Here is a 12,273-nt window from a genome sequence, read left to right as displayed (position 1 = left end):
TGTTGTGTACAGGGAGTTTGCAAGGCCTCGGGCATGGTCTCCTTGTAGCCAGAGTGGTGCTGACTGGGCTGAAGAAGTGGATGCTGAGTGGGAAGTTGGCTGGATAATCAGGCCCAAATATCATCAGTCATACAAAGTTCTCTATGCAGCCAGTTACTAGTGTCATATCTCGGTGACCAGCACTTGGGCCAACACTTTTGAACGTCTTTATTCTCCCCCTGCATGATGTGACACTGCACTTTATGCTCTTCTGTAGATGATGCAAAGCTGGGCAGATGCCTTGAACACTCTCACCTGTATCACCGTGCCTTAAGCAGGAGAGTGATGATGTTCAGGGCTCTCTTCAAACCTGAGTTATTCTGTGATTCAAGGAATCTTTGGTTTCCACGTTTTTGAAGGCAGAATAGGTGGAGGAAGAAGGAAAAAAAAAAAGGGGCACAACAGTAGATATAAATGGTTCTTATGAAGAGTGTTTTTCCACTCAAATTGTTAGTAGGAAATACATTTGATCAATTTGATAATACAAGCATGCTTTTATCTGGTCAGGTCCTGGGCCATAGGAAGGTGATGGATGGGTATGGGGTGTTATGACATCAGCTGGGTCTCAGTAACTCATAATCCAGTAAGAAGCCTGTGGCTGGTAAGGGGACTGAGAGGTCAGTTCTGTCTCTGGAGGTGACAGCCCAGCAGCAGGAATAGAGCTGGGAAGGTACCTCTGCCAAAGTACCTACAGGCCCTATCCAGGAAGAGGCCTCTGAGATGGGTTGTCATGTCCATTCCACCTGAGTACATGATGGGACAGCAGCAGACACATGGTCGTGTCTATCAGAAAAGCTAAAAGACCAGGAGCAGTCATGGGATTTAGGAGATCATGGTGAGGTTACTTGTCTCTGCTCAGGTGAAAGACCAGAAGAAGCCTAATGGGCTGGGTTCCCTGCTTGAAGGGCAGTTTCTGAGATGGTCGAGCTCTCCTCGGTAGTCAGAAAAAGCAGAAGAGATAAGAAAAACTCACACAGTACAGATTGGAAGGTGGAGACAGGGTGTCAGGAGGAAGAAATGTCACTCAAAAGGCAGTGCTGTGGTGCAAGAGGTCACCCAAAGGGAGTCTGGATCAGCCCATGGCTTTGTGTTCCAAAGAACAGCCAGTGAGGGTGCAGACACATCAGTGAAGGGACAGAAATGCTGGGGTGAGAGCAGGTGGGGGAGCAAGATGTGCGTCTACAGCCTGCAGGGAAAGAGGTGCAGGTGTAGGACCATGTAGAACAGTCTGTGATGGAGATGGCAAAGGGCGCTGGCAAGGCTGGAAGGGACCAACAGAACTCAGGTCTCTGAGCCCTTGGCCATGGCAGTTGTCTCTGCCACTGAGGCCTAGGAGAAGACATGTTGTCCGCATGACACTGGGGCCTCGCTGCCTCCTTGCAGCTCCATGGGGAAGCTGGAAGTTGTTGTACCAGTGTTGTCCTTCCCTCGGCCTTGCACACCCACATCCCATGGTCCCCGGAAGAGCCCTGAGCTGTGTGTGAGGGACAGGATCCCCCTTCCCATGGCCTGGAGGTCATGGCTTCTCCTTTCTGCTTCAGAAAGCACACCAAGGGGTTTCTGAGCATCAGAGTCACCTGCACAGGGCCTTGGCCTCCCTGTCATCACAGCCTCCAATTATCTGCTCTAACAAGTCCCTGGGGAGGCTTTGTCAGTAACAGCCCTCAGTGGGGCCCATTAATGCTTCAAGGAACTTTGGGGTTTGCTTTTGCCTTTGGGTCCTTGAGACCTTTGTTGAGTCTCAATACCTGAGGTTCATGGACTCGGCCTCAAATACAACATAGGCTCATTATGATGCCCAAAGCCCTCACAAGCCATGTCTCTTCCATCATTTTCTTCAAGTACTAAGGACTTGTAGATCTAATTAGAGAGGCTTCAGGAGGGCAGGTAAAGAGTACATTTTCAAAGAGCACTTGGAAGAAGTGCAAGAAGAATTCTCCCATGGATACTGGTGCAGAGTGTCTCCTAAGGAGGTTGGACAGGTGGGAAAAGCAGTCCCTTGAGGCCAGACATGGGATGGACAACCTTGCTCCTCACCTCTCCAACCTCCCTTTTTCACTCATTGGCCCCTGGGAGTTACATCACTTTTCTTTACACCAGGCTTCTCCACTGAAGTTTGCATCCGATTGTTACAGCTTCTCTGCAGGAATTCCTACCTGCTTTCCTTTGAGATCTGGAGCTAAACAGGCACTGAGGGGCTCTTTTAATTGGAGGAAAGAAAAGAATAACAGAAGAAGGAGAACACAACAGAACTTAATGAATGATAAAGTACACTTCTCAGCTGTATGGTTAGTTTAAGCACCTTCCAGTGAGGTCCATCACCACGAATGAAGAGTTGCCTACAGGGAGTATGAGCGCGACAGCTGAAAGACAATTCAGCTTTACTTGCCTGAAGCTCAAAGCAAGGTGAGGGGTGAGAGGGCTCTGAGTGAGCAAAGATTAAGAGGAGGAAGAACCTGTGAAGAACAACGGAAAGTGCAAATATCCAGACAGGCTTTGCAAGAGATGACTTCAGACGTGGGGAATTGAATCAGGAGAGGTAGAAACACGTGGAAGTTCAGGGAGAGTTCGAGTTCACAGATCATACACAGCATGATCGACAGAGTTCTGGCAATGCAAGCACAGGTTAAGGTCAGTATTTCTTCTCCCACAATTCATACGCATTCTGAAAATTCATATTTTGGCAGGATAGACATTCCATGAATATTTTATTGAAAATGTTGATCCATTTCAGCTGACGGTAAAGTACTGAGAGCAGTTCTCTGGTTTTCAGGCATAGCTCCATGGTCTACCCTAAGCACCCAAGGCAAACCACGAGAGGCCCCATTGTACCTGAGGTTTTTTCTGGGAATGGCAAGAGCCGTGTTGCATCCATCATTTACATCTAGTCTTCAAGACTTTTTGCTCAATTAGACAAGTTTCAAGAGTGTGGTTAAAGAGAAAGGTACGTAGAGAGCACTTTGAAGAACTTATAGAAGAATGCTCCGATTTATATTGATCGAGAGTGTCTCCTAAGAGGTGTGGACCAGTAGGAAAAGCAGCCTCCTTGGAGGTCCATCGCTGTGTGGACAACCTTGCTCCTCACCTCCCCAACCCCACCATGTCTCTCTGTTTGTATGGCTGGCTGTATTAGTGGAAAATATACATCCATATGACACACATAGGGTTTAGATCCCTCCCAAAGCAGGTCTTAGGTTCACAGTCTATCCGGAAGTTGACCTTGGATCCCTTCATCTCCCTGGTCAGCCCAGAAACAGACACATGTTGTCCCAAAATCAGGGTTCTTTACCCAGTGTGCATAGAAATGACCCGAATTAGCACACAGAGATGAGATATTTATTCATAAAGTTGCACAAGTCTGGATGCTGGAATAAAGCCAACACGCCAGCAAGAAAAGTAAAAGGCATTATATACAAAATCTTATCACTACGTTCACATCCTAAAGAGCCAAGGGGTTACACATTTGTGTATTGATTACATAATCCTTTTAGCATATAATGAGCAACATTCCGCTAAAGGACATTTTATTTAACAGTTTTGAGATATGCGTTACAGCAACACTCAACTAATTGTGTGGGCTTCAAAATGCCTAAAGCTGCAAGGTCAGTTGTGTCTATAGTTCATGATTAGGTGTTTTGCAGGTCACTCTTATCTTTGTTGTATGAGCAGACTGACCTAAACTGAAAGGATTTACATCTCTTTAGGTTAGCAATTGCAGGCAGGATTCATTCCTTTAAGTGATGACAACAGTAAGAGAACTGAGGTTGGAAGGAACCTTAGGAATTCTGCAGTTCAACCTGTCACAAAATGGGTCAGACCAAGTTGTTCAAGGCTTGATTCAGTCAGAGTATGCAAACCCTCAAGGTCGTAGATGACACAGCCCCTATGGGGCTGAGCTCCTGGGGAAAAATGTTTTCCTTATTTCCTAGCTGAACCTCTCCTCTTTCACCATCCAGCCCTTGTCTTTTGTCCTTCTACCATGCACCATGGTGAAGAGTGTGCTTTGGTTGCCAAGAGGGCCAACTGTGTCCTGGTGTATATCAAGCACAGCACTGCTGGCTGGGTGAGGGAGTAGGCCCCCATAACCCGGGGCTGGAAAACCATGGCTGCAACAATGATAAACTCCCAAAATGCCAAAAATCTAGCAGTAGAGGCAAAAAGCCAGCTTGGCTGAGCAGGGATCTTCTTCTTGAACTATGGTGAAAAAAGTATAATATATGGTCAGTGGAAGCAAGGTCAGGCATCATGTGAGGACTACAGAGATGCTGCTCACCACTGTAGGGAGGAAATTTGTGTGGCCAAAGCTCAATTAGAATCAAAGCTGGCCAGTACTGTGAGGGACAATAAAAAAGGCTTTTAAAATATATATAGTAATGGCAAAAGGAAAACCAGAAATAACATTGGTCCATTACTTCATGACCATGGTCACCTTATAAACAGGGACACAGACAAAGCCAAGACGTTTAATGCTTTCTTCACCTTGGTCTTCAACACCAAAGATGGACTTGGGGGCCCCAATAGCCCTGGGCTAGAGAACCATAGCTGTGTGAACAATAAACTCCCAATCAATCCAGAACTTGCACAGGATTTGCTACTCCGGCCAGACCCCTACAAGTCGATGGGGCCTAATGGGATTCATCCAAGGGTGCTTAAAGAGCTGTCTGACATCGTAGTGAGACCTCTCTCCGTGATTTTTCAACGCTCCTGGGAATCTGGAGAGGTCCTGGAAGACTGGAAGCTGTCAAACGTTGTCCCAGTCTACAAGCAGGGCAACAGGGATGACCCCGGCAACTCCAGGCCTGTCAGCCTCACTTCTGTTCCTGGCAAAACCATGGAGAAGATGATTCTGGGAGTTACTGAAAAACATCTGAATGACAATGCAGTCATTGGTGCCAGCCAGCGTGGGTTCATGAGGGGAAAGTCTTGCTTAACCAACTTAATTTCTTTCTACGACAAGGTTATCCACCTAGCTGACCAAGGGAAGCCTGTCAATGTGATCTTTCTGGATTTCAACAAAGCCTTTGACACTGTCTCTCACAGTCTCCTCCTGGACAAGACGTCCAGCACACAGCTGGATAAACACACAGTGCAGTGGGTGAGCAATTGGCTGATGGGCCCGGCTCAAAGGCTTCTAGTAAATGGGGTTATGTTGGACTGGTGACCAGTCACCAGCGGGTTCGCAGGGACCCATCTTAGGGCCAGTGCTCTTCAATGTCTTTATAAATGACTTAGGCATAGGACTTGCGGGATGGCTTAGTAAGTTCACTGATGACACAAAATTGGGAGGAGCTGTTGACACTGGAAGGCAAAGAGGCCCTGCAGAGGGATCTGGACAAATTGGAGAACTGGGCAATCACCAACCACATGAGGTTCAACAAGGGCACGTGCCAGATTTTGCATGTGGGACACAGCAGCCCTGGCTGTACAGACAGACTGGAGGACGAGATGCTGGAGAGCAGCTCTGGGGAGAGGGATCTGGGGGTTCTGGTCAACAGCAAGTTGAACATGAGCCACCAGTGTCCCTGGAGCCAAGAGGGCCCCGTGTCCTGGTGCATCCAGCACAGCAGGGCCAGCCGGGCAGGGAGGGGATTGTCCCGCTCTGCTCTGTGCTGAGGTGGCCTCACCTGGAGCATCCACTGTGTGCAGGGCTGGGGACAGAAGATAAAAAAGATATTAAGCTATTGGAGAGTGTCCAGAAGAGGGCTACAAAGTTGGTGAAGGGTTTGGAGAGGAGCCGTAGGAGGAGCAGCTAAAGTCCCTGACCCTGGGTTTGTTCAGCCTGGAGAAGAGGAGACTGAGAGGAGACCTCATTGCAGTCTACAGCTTCCTCACAATGGGAGGAGGAAGGGTAGGCGTCAAAATTTTCTCTTGAGTGACCAGTGACAGAACTCCAGGGAATGGCAGGAAGATGTGCCAGGGGAGGGTCAGTCGGACATGAGGAAAAGGTTCTTCACCCAGAGGTTGCTGGACACTGGAACAGGCTCCCCAGGGAGGTGTCACAGCCCCAACCTGACAGTGTTCAAGAAGAGACTGGACGACGTCCTCAGAAACATGGTATGAACTGTGGGCTGTCATATGCAGGGGCAGGAGTTGGACTTGATGATCCTTGTGGGTCCCTTCCAACTCAGGACATTCTACAATTCTATGATTATAGGATTCTAAGTCTTGGTCACTTTCTGGGACGGAACTGGTACACACTCCCTGGGAAACAGCTCCCAGTGTTTGACCATCCTCATGCTGAGAAAGTTTTTCCTCTCTTGTTTCATCTCATTGTCTCTTGTCCTTGTGTATTGTACCAGGGACATGAGCCTGACTCTTGTCTTCCTGGGAACAGTGCCATGCTGCTGCATGTTCCTCCTGAGATCTTCTCTTCCCCAGTCTGGACAGGACCAGCTCCCTCAGGCTTTCTTCACAGGCAAAGTGTTACAGCCTCTGACCATCTTGAGGGCCCTTTGCTCAACCAGCTCCAGCTTCCCAATATCTTTGCTGTATTGGGATCTGAAATCTGGACACAGTAACCTGCAGAATCCCCTCCCTCAGCCTCCTGGTGGCACAGCCCAGGGTGCTCCCGGCCTCCCTTGCACCAGGGCACGTGCTGCCTCCTGTCCAGCTCCCTGCCCACCCAGACCTTTCCCACAGGGCTGCTCCCAGCCAGGGAGCCCCCAGCTTGTGCTAGTACCAGGCTGAATCTCTGAGCACAGAGGCCTGAAAACATTGGTACTAAACACTCAGGCAGAAAAAGCATAGAGTCCCTCAGCCCCACTTTTGTCTACCGTTATTAAACCACCATCCTCATTTCCCTTGTTCAGCCTCAGTTGCTAACACAGTGATCATAGCGCTTCTTTTTCCTCTTGCCTTTCCTTGTAGCCACTCATGCCCTTTCCTTCAAAAAGGCCTTCAAAACAGAGGAAATATATGTAGAATCCTTCTTTGTAGCCTGTTCTTTCTGTCAGCTCCTGGTAACTGCTTTGTGGCCCTGTCAGTGTGTCACAGAGGCACCCCAAAAGGCAATTTAGGCAGGAAACAAGTTCCAAATAGACTTTATTCTAACCAGAGCTGTTTAGCAGAAACCAACTACAAACGGGGTTCATCCAAACTTATTCAGAACTCAAATGACATTATACAATGCAGGTTCAGATACTGGTTCGGAATTCAATTACTACACAACCGACTCAAAGTCAAGGGGGTCAGATCCCAAAACTCTAGAGTGATGATTCAAAATGCGCATCTTCCCACTCTGTGTGAAAATGAGGAATCTCAAGGGTACTCAGATTGCTTACCAGGTTGGCAAGGTGTCTCAGTCCCCAGGGAACGTTCCTTTGATGGCCAGGCTAAGGGGGAGAATTTTCACCCACTGCTCCAAAGAAGACCAACTCAAAGTGGGTTTCTGGCGGGCTCCATTTATACTCTAGTTGGATCGGATCTATGGTCATTTTTGGTAGTGGTCTAGAAACTTATCTCAACCGAGGCATCTCATTGGTCAGAGGCCCTGTCTGTTGACCAAGGAGCATGTGCATGACCATAGTGGTCCATCAGCCTAGGCGTTTCTGTTGTTTTCATGGGGCGGGAGGAGGGAAGTGAATCTGCCACACACACCATGGGAGGAGCTGGCTTTGGAGGGACCAGGGCAGTCCCTGCCAGCTGCTGGGAAGACTGTAAGGTCTGGGGGTTGACTGGGAGATCTGCTTCTCTGTGTATATTTGTGTGTGTGTTCATGTGTGGTTGAAAGAGACTGCAGGACATGGGTGTCTCTAGGGCAAAGGAACCTGGGAAGAGCAAGGATCAAGGATGAGCTCCTGGATGGGCTGCATGTCTGAGGCCAGTTACTGGGGATCCACAGTGTGTGCACGTGTGTACACACCACAGACATGCCACACCTGGAGTCACGTGTCCAGTTCTGGGCTCCCCAGTACAGGAGAGATTTGAAGCAACTGGAGAGCGTCCAGCAAAGGGCCACAAAGAGCATTTTGCATGTGAGGAGAGGTTGAGAGCCCTGGGGCTGGTCAGCCTGGGGAAGAGAAGGAACTTTGCAGCTCTTCCAGTCTGGGTTAATCCAGAGGCCACAGCCCTTCAGCGTTGTACTTGCTCTGGTGTGGGCAACTCCTCACAGTCCCTACAGACATGAGAGTGTTCTGACATGGCCTTATCCAAAGGCCACTGTCCCATCATTTAATGTACATACAGTGTGAAATGATGCACCGCTCACTGTGCATTTGACTCCAAATCACACTGGAGTTTTAGCAAGTTCCCTCATTGCTCCCAAACCTACTCTCTGGACTTCTTTGGCCCTTTTGCCCAGTGGCACAGAGGCTCAGGGCAGTATAGGAGTAGCCTGAGAGTGCTTGAAGGGTGGTTTCAGAGAAGATGGAGCTTTTCTCAAAATTGGGAAACAACATGGGAAAGACAAAATGCCACAAAGTACAGCTGGGGAGGTTGCAGTTGGGCATGAGGAGAAAAAAATGTCGCTGCAAGTGCAGTTCTGTAGTACTTTGCTGCCTCTTCAATGCAACCCATGAGCATGGGAGATATTGTACCATAGTCCTGCCCTTGGCCTTGCACAGCCCCGTATCCCACTGCCACAGGAAGAGCCCTGAGCAACGTGTGAGCGACAGGATCTGCCTTCCCAGGGGCTGGGGGTCAGGGCTTGGCCCTTTGGCTTAAGTAACACATTCAGGTTACTCAGCATCAGAGCCACCTTCATATGGCCTGTGCACACCTGTCTCTGCTGCCTCCAGTTTTCTCCCCTAACAAGCCCACGAGCTCTGTCAGTGATGTCCCTCAGTGGAACCCATTAACACTACAAGAAACTTCTGAGTTTGACTTCTTGAGAGGTTTCTTCAACTTCCCCTCAGGGTCTGAGGTTCATGGACTCAGCACCAAACCCACCAGAGGGGTCATTAAAGTGCCTTGGGCTGCTCCTGTGCTGCTGAGCTGGGCTGGGCTCCTGGGACAGAGGGAGCTCATGGCAAGCGGCAGCGCTGCAGAGAGACAGCTCTGCCCAGGAGCAGCTCCTCTGCAAAGCGCAGCAGGGCTGAGGGCTCTGCCTGGGGATCTCAGGGAAATGAGCAAGGCAGAAAGAGATTAAAGGTGGTCAGGATTGGGAGGATGACTGAGAGCTCACTGGAGGAGAAATCTTTGCAGCCCTTGCCATGGTAAGTCTCTGGGTGCAGGGCGATGCAGCTGTAGCTCCTGGAGGCATCTCCTCAAGTTAGCACAGGCACAGCCTGTGGCATCTGTAAGGAGGGGGCTCTTGTCAGGCCATTTTGAACACTGTGAAGCTGGGTGAGCACCCAGGGGTGCCCAGGGCCGTCCTGCAGAGCAGGGTCCCTGCACCCCAGGGCTGTGCCGGGGCAGGGACTCTGCCGCCTGCCAGGGTCAGTGCTCAGCCTGCCCAGGGAGATCCCCATGGTGCTGTGGGGAGAAAGTCTGGGTGGAAGGAGCAACCTCTGGCTGGGTAGGGTCCTGGTATGGAGTGGCTGCATTGGTCAGGCCTGCTCACAGCTCCAGATCACTTTAGGACATGCCCAGGAGGCTTCTGGAAAAGCACAGCAAGACAGGGGCTCTGTGGAAGGGAAGGATCCTATTCTAACAGTCTCATAGTCTGGGTTGTCTATGTGGTCAATGCTATGTGGTCAATGAGACACAGAAATTACTGTCTCAGTTCAGGATGAAGTACTGAAATTCCAAATGTATTATTCTTAGAGGTGAATAAACCTGGGAGTATCAGAAATGGACACACCCTGGCTTCCAGACAGCATCAGGATGACTTTTTCAGCCTCATCGGGGCTGGTCTGATGTTCCCATCAGAGCCGGTCCACACAGACCTGTCCCTGGGCAGTGGCCGGCTGCTGGGAGGGGTCTGCAGGGCAGAGCTGAGCACACAGCAGCTGGGATGGGGTCTGTGACACTGACAGGAGGAGACCTGGGGACAGAGACACAGCTGCAGGCAGGGACAGCTCCAGGCTGCAGAGCAGGGCGTGTTCAGGAGCTCTTTTGGTCCTTCTCTGCAGGTGGCTGCTGGGTGTTGTCTGCTGGGCAATGATCTGACTGTCCCTTTAGCACATCCCATCTTCAGGAGCCCTGACTCTGCTCTGCCTGTCCTGCTGGGCTCACCAGCTGCCCCCAGAAAGGCCCAGCTGTCCTGTAGGATCCCCATGAGTGCTGAGCCTCTCCTTGGGGTAGGCACTGTCCTCTCAGAGTCCTTTGCTTCTCTCTGGGAGGGGTCGTGTCCTGCTCTCTCCATCACATCTCCACCTCTGGGCTGGGACAGAGAAGAGTTTGCAGATCTGCCCTTTCAGACAGGGCTCCCCTGCTCCAGTGTGACTCCAGTTTTGGATTTTCTTTTAAAGAGAGATTTGTTTATGAAATCGTTTTCAAGGCAGCACAAGTGAAAGCACAGGGCAAATGGGTAAACGCTGCTCTCCTGACTCTGCACTGAGCCACAGAGAGATGAGCCATTTTGCCTGTCCTCTCTCAAGAATCTTCACACTTTCAGTCACGTGAAAAAGGATTTCAACCCCTGCAAAACTACAGTCATGAGATGTGATGGTGGAAAATTAAAAACACAGACAAAATTATTATAATGACATGCTAAGCCTCTGCTCTGCAGCCCATGCTATCAAGTGTCACGAGTGCAGATATTGAACTTTTCTATTAAAGGTGCATAAAATATGAGATTGCTTGTGAATGTCAGAGCTGTCACAAACCAGCTCCCATGTTCCCACTACAGCAGAGCAAAGTTGACTGCTTGTCAGCACACAGGCAGAAGTCCGGCTCCTCATGACACGCTCAGGCAGCACAGACCAGAGAAGGGAAGTGCATTTCATTTGTGGTTATTTATATGAAAAATGGAGTGCTTTGCTCAGAGGAGTCTGACCTCATGTTAAGTTATTGTTTCCTTTTTTTGAACAGAGCCCCATGCTGAGAAACAGCAAATGTCCAACAGCAGCTCCATCACCCAGTTCCTCCTCCTGACATTCACAGACACAGAGGAGCTGCAGCTCTTGCACTTCTGGCTCTTCCTGGGCATCTACCTGGCTGCTTTCCTGGGCAACGGCCTCATCATCACCACCAGAGCCTGTGACCAGCACCTCCACAGCCCCATGTACTTCTTCCTCCTCAACCTCTCCCTTCTCGACCTGGGCTGCATCTCCTCCATTGTCCCCAAATCCATGGTCAATTCCCTTGAAGACACCAGGGCCATCTCCTATGCAGGATGTGCCGCACAGATCTTTTTCTGTCTCTTCTTGTTCACAGCAGAGTATTCTATGCTCACCATCAATGTCCTATGACCGCTACATTGCCATCTGCAAACCCCTGCACTACGGGACCCTCCTGGGCAGCAGAGCTTGTGTCCACATGGCAGCAGCTGCCTGGGCCACTGGGTTTCTCAATGCTCTGCTGCACACGGCCAATACATTTTCACTGCCACTCTCCAAGGGCAATGCCGTGGACCAGTTCTTCTGCGAAGTTCCCCAGATCCTCAAGCTCTCTTGCTCACCCGCCTACCTCAGGGAACTTGGGCTTCTTGTGGTCAGTGCCTGTTTAGGTTTTATGTGTTTTGTGTTCATTGTGCTGTCCTGTGTTGAGATCTTGAGGGCTGTGCTGAGGATCCCCTCTGAGCAGGGACGGCACAAAGCCTTTTCCACGTGCCTCCCTCACCTGGCCGTGGTCTCCCTGTTCATCATCAATGCCATGTTTGCCTACCTGAAACCCCACTCTATCTCTTCCCCATTTCTGGACCTGGTGGTGTCTGTTCTTTACTCAGTGGTTCCTCCAGCAGTGAATCCCCTCATCTACAGCGTGAGGAACCAGGAGCTCAAGGATGCCCTGTGGAAACTCATATCTTAGTGTTTTCTGAAGCAATAAACTGCCCATCTGCTTCTACATAGGAGTTTTAATGTAGCTAATTACAGGCCCAAACAGTCATCTGGAATTTCTGTTGTTATTGCTTGTTTTTTTATTGTGATAATTTTGTCATCCCCCTTCTAATTCACTATCTGCTTTTCTTTTATAACCGCTGGCTGTGTAAATGCGGAGCAGTACTCTCCTTGTCTCCAAACAAAATAAAGGCTCCTGTAGTGACTCGTTTCTCACTCATCCTTCCTGCAAGGTCTTTTTAGATCTGCACGGGTGGATTCTGTGTGCATGGGAAGAGCGGAGAAGAGTCCAGCATCACTGTCAGGGAGCAGCAGCCCTTGGTCTTCCAGAGCTGTTCTCATTCCACTCCCACAC

The sequence above is a fragment of the Caloenas nicobarica genome, chromosome 8 (assembly GCF_036013445.1).
Source record: "Caloenas nicobarica isolate bCalNic1 chromosome 8, bCalNic1.hap1, whole genome shotgun sequence".
Taxonomy (NCBI): Eukaryota; Metazoa; Chordata; class Aves; order Columbiformes; family Columbidae; genus Caloenas; species Caloenas nicobarica.
Note: the sequence above shows the minus strand (reverse complement) of the source record.